This window comes from Octodon degus, unplaced genomic scaffold (genome assembly GCF_000260255.1).
Source record: "Octodon degus isolate 3935 unplaced genomic scaffold, OctDeg1.0 scaffold00231, whole genome shotgun sequence".
Taxonomy (NCBI): Eukaryota; Metazoa; Chordata; class Mammalia; order Rodentia; family Octodontidae; genus Octodon; species Octodon degus.
The window spans coordinates 1,143,824-1,149,408 of NW_004524807.1; positions in this window are offsets into that span (position 1 = coordinate 1,143,824).

Sequence of the window (5,585 nt, forward strand, 5' to 3'; positions counted from 1 at the left end):
AATTAATCAATCTAACAAAGGACATCAGTACACTGAAAACTATAGCATTCTGACAAAGGAGATTGAAGAGGCTATCAGAAAATGGAAAGATATCTCTTGTTCTTGGGTAAGAAGATTCAATACAGTGAAAATGGCCATACTTCCAAAATGGTTGTGCATATGTAGTGCAATTCCAATCTAATCTGTGAGCACGTCTTGCAGAATTAGAGAAAATAAAGCTAAAATAAAGTTGGAACCAGAAGTGAACAGAAATCATAATTTTAGGCAACAATGGCAAGGCAGGCAGGCAGCACACTTGAACTCACACTGCAATGCTGCCATGAAACCAACATGGTATGGGGGAAATTAAAACAGACCTGAGCATCTGTGGAACAGATTAGAAGATGCAGAATCAAGTCCAAACAGATTCATAAACATCCTGTTTGAGAAAAGGGCCAACTTCATTGGAAGAAAACCTCTCTAATAATTGTTGCTGGAAAAATTGGTTTTTCATGTGCTGAAGACTAAACCTAACCCATATCTCTCACCGTGCACTAAACTAAAATTGAGATAGATAAAAGAACTAAACATTAAAATAGAAACACTAAGTCTGCTGGAAGATAGAATAAGTAGAAGCTGGGCATGGTGGTCCACACCTGTATTCCCAACACACGGGAGGCTGAGACATGAGAACTGCCATGAGTTCAAGGCCAACCTGGGCTATATGGTGTGTTCAAAGCTAGCCTGAGCTACACAGCAAGACCCTGTCACAAAATAATGATAATGATGATGATGATGATGATGATGATGATAATAATAATAATAATAATAATAATAATAATAATAATAATATAAGCTGGTGTGATGGCATATGCCTGTAATTCCAGGATTTGGGAGGCTGAGGCAAGAGGACTGTTGCAAGTTAGAGACCAGCCTGGGATACAGAGTGGGCTCAAGTCAACCTGAATGACATAGTGACACCCTGTCTCAAAAAAACACATGCACACAAAGAAAGGTAGAAATCTCGAAGACATATAGTCAAAGGCTTTTTGAAGAAAACCCTGATCACATAGAAAATATCAAAAAGAATCAAACCACTGGGATATCATCTTGTTAAAAAGCTTCTGCATAACAAGAGAAACCAGCAACAGACTGAAGAGACAATCCACAGAATAAGAAAATTTTTTCCAGCTGTTCCTTAAACAAAGGGCCTAGAACATGTAAAGTACTCAAGAACATCAGCCCCCCCCAATTCAAACACTCAATCAAAAATGGACATTTCAAATGAACAAACACTTCTCAGGCAAAGAAGTACAAATAACAAATAAATATATGAGAATATGTTGAACAGAAGGTCATTTAAGAGATGCAAACTGAAACAACAGAGAGATTTCATCTCCAAAATAAAGTGCTATTATCAAGAAATCAATAACAGCTTCTGCTGGTGCCGTGAAAATAAAGGAACCCTTGTCTTGTCCTGTGTTGGAGGGTGTGTAGGCTGATACAGTTGTTATGTAGCTTTTCTCAAACAACTAAAACTAGATTTTTTGATTTCATGCATTTATCTTCCTTAAGCAATTAAAAGCATGATACCACGGTGATATATGTATAACCATGTCTATAGCAGCAAAATTTTATTTTATTTTATTTTTCCCATATTTTTATTGATAAACAAATAGCAATGAGACAGTTTCAGATCAAATTGGGAGGACAGTTTCAATAATTAACACATTGCATACATTCTTCCCAATGGCTAATTGCTGTACAAGATGTGAACATGATATCCTATTTACAAACACCATCAGAACAAATCATTCCATTCATTAAGAGAATGTAACTATATATCTATCCTAACCACTTTGAATCCACAGATACAAAATGGACGTTCATCTGTATACCCTTTTTTTGGTTAAGTTCCGTTATTTAAATATTATAGGTGTGTAAACTCAGCAAAATATTCTAAAAGAGTCCAGTAGTCCATAATGGTATTGGGTCTTCTGCTTGATTGGAAATGTCAGCAATTGTTGACCTGAGTCTCCTACAGCTCAACATAACAGCATGGCTTTACTTCTTATATTTCATTTTTATGCTTTTCTGCTGGATGGTTAAGACCGAAGTAAAGCAGGACCTATGAAACAGGAGTTGTAGCTTTTGCATCTGATAAGGTCAGTGAAATCCCCTCAGGATTTATCCTGAGATCCTGTACCTCAGAATGTAGAACTTTTGTCAGTGTCACCCATGAGGATGAGTCACAGCCATTGCTTGGCCAATGTGCTCTCTGTGAAAGCCTGAGAGAATGTTTTCTCTCCATGTGATTCTCCTTAGACACACTCTACATCATCGATCACTTTCCTCTTTGGCCCCATAATCTTGATCAGAAAATTTGGGACACTACTTGAGGTTCATGATGTTACAGTACAAAAAAGGAGGGCTGCAAGAAAAGCCAACATTTTGGCCCTAGCCTTCTAAAGTCAATTAAGACTCAGGACATATGAGAACTTGTACTGTAGCTGCAGAATTTTAATAGTTAAACCTTACAGACATCCCAAATGCCTATCAATAGGCATATTGATACTCTGTGCCATAAAGAAGAATAAATTTGAGGCATTTCTAGGTAAATAGATGCATCGTGAGAACATGGTTTCAAGTGAAATAAATTAGACACAAAAGTTTACAAAGCATGTTGTTTCTCTGGTGTGAGCAACATCCAGGGTAAATGAGGATCAAAATGTGTAATAGATATTTGGAAGTGGGGAGAAAATTTTCAAATGGGAAGGAAAATAAGGAGGCATAAAGGAAGGAAAAGAAAAGAAAGAGAATAGAAGGAAAACTGGGAAAAAGTTTTTTTTTTTTTTTTTTTTTTTAAATAAGAAGGGCAGGAAGGGTTGGAAGAAGCAGAGGATCCAGAAAATATAGAAGAATCGAAACATATCATATACAGGTACAAATTCCCTATGATGAACATGATCATTATGTATATCTACAGTGTCCCAATAAAATTAATTCTAAAAACAACTTAGTGAAATTGTTGCAGTCACTTCTAAGCATTGCCTTTATGTGTATCTATCTTGGGTGGTAAAAGATGGAAAAAGGTTCTAGGCCAGAGTATTCCTATTTAGGGGACACTTTAAAATTCTTGCCTTTGTTAATTTTACATGTGCAGTTTATTCAATACCATTATGTGTGTGGGAAGTTTAGGTACTTGGTGGACACATGTAGTTTTTCAAGATGTTTAATGTTCACATATGTAAAAGCCAAGGATGAAAATCATGCCCTTTATTTTTTATTTTTATTTTTTTTTCAAATCATGCCCTTTAAGTATTTCCTTTTTTATTTCACAGTAATGGTGGCATTTTGGGAAATGTGTTATAAAATTTGATGTCTTTTTTTCCAATTATTAATGTCATGTTTTATTTTTTAAAAAGATGCTTTTAAAATTTCACACATGATTGTTCATTTACATACAAGCAACCAGAAGAATTTTACATGTGGTAACATCAGTGGTGGAAGAGATGGAGATCCGTATGAACAAAGACTCAACTCATCGTATGCTTCAATCACAGCCTTGTCAGCAGCAGAACCAGATGGAGCTGCAATGTAGGCCACACCACTCCTTTTAGCTCTGTCCACATTATCCCTGAAGGGAAAGAATGCATCAGAGCTGAGGGCAACCTCACTTAATCTGTCAACCCACTCCTTCTTAGGTTGTTGGCATCAAAGCAGGCCAGCAGTCTCGGATACACTGCAAATGCCTTGCAGCGGATAAAGCAAACTCTTGGTGGCTCAGACACCACCCACAGGTGCTTTCAATGAAGTTTAAGCATGGAGTGAAGAGAGCAGAAATCTCCAATGCCATTGATCAGTACCTGACTGGCACCATTGGTGAGGATGAGGATTTGGTGAAGTGGAAAGCACTTTTTGAGGATGTCCCTGAGCTGCTCACTGAGGTAGAGAAAATTTGATGTCTTGAGGCACATCCTGATTGTTCATGGGGCCGAAAAAAATATTCACAGAGGAAGTGAAGTGAGTCCAGGTTGTCTAGCCATTGTTTTACATGTATGTTTGGTTAATATTGTTGGGTGTTAAAGGATAAATCCTAATGCTCAAATTATGTTGGAAATTGTAAAATAATCCTTACATAAATGTTCTTTTGTTAGTTTTAGTGAAAACTGTCGCCTGGAAGTGACTTGTGTTAGTGACCTGTTGGAGCTGGATGTGGTCCTGAACTTAGTAAATAAAGTGGTGAAGAGGGAAACAAAAGAGGGTGAGAGGGAGGGCTGTTTACTACAATGCCCACATCTGGCACATGATTGAATTATAACCGTAAGTTTGTGTGTGCATTTTTGCTAAAGTGTTCAGACTTCCTGTGCTCAGAGTTCACACTCTGTTGCCCAGCAGCTGAGCTTGGTAGACATCCTGTGGCAGCAATGCAGTGTATGATAGAAACTGGAGGCAGTGTGTTGGGCAACATGTGAGTGTCACTTTGTTATAATTAATAGAAAAGATGCATCCTGGACTGGAATTGTTACACCACGCCAGGGCATTTTGTATAAGGCTGTGTCATCAGACTGACAACAGAGAGGCAAAAATAGGGAGATGAAAAGAAATGTACCCGAAGTGTTCAGACATACATTGTGTCAGGAGCCACTGATGTATGCATGTCTTTTGTATGTACTGTAGGAATACATTAATAATATCTTATTTATTTATTTATTTATTTATTTATTTTTTGGTGTTACCAGGGATGGAACTCAAGAACCTGAGCTTGCCAGGCAAATCTTCATTCCACTGAGCTATCTCCCCATCCCCAATAATATCTAAATAGTAGAAATCTAATAACTGTCAGACACATGCTTGGTGTACTCTTGCTTTATTTCTAATTTAAATTGAACATTAAGGAAATGCAATATTGTAATTGTAACTCTACCAATACCATCTAGAGCTGCTGCCATTTTTATCTTCAGTGATAAAGCTAGATTACATTTTTATCTAACAGTGAGGTTGGTATAGTATATTGTTGGTTATCAAAAATATTCTTGTAGCTTTGGGATTTTGAACTGTAAGTATTCATTATGTGTAGAGAAGCATGGCACCTACTACATGCTCTCAGTCATACAAAATGCCCTGTGGTATATTTTGTATGTACACACAGGAACTAGAAGGATGCATCCATCTAGGCTGCTGATGACCATGGCGCCTTTATTTCTTGCTTCTTGTGTTTTTGTTTCCTGTTATGCATTTATTAACTTTTAAAAATTGATAATATTTTAAAAACTCAACAGATAGATCATAAAAGCATGCAAAATTATGATTTTGATTGAGGAAATCTGAAATACAGAATTTTCATGGTATATGATAGAAGGAGCTATTAAAACCTAAAGGAAGTATGTACACTGTACTATGTGTACATGCAAGAGTCATCAAATAATATCTTATACTGAAACTATTCTAGGGCACATTATTTACTTAGACCATGAGCAGTCCTTAGAGAGAAGCACAGCTGTGATCGGATGGGTGGAAGACCAGGGTTGGTGGTTGAAAGGGATATTGTGGAAATGGATTTACGGATAAAAGTAGAAATGTAGGACCTCAAAGCATAAGAGATC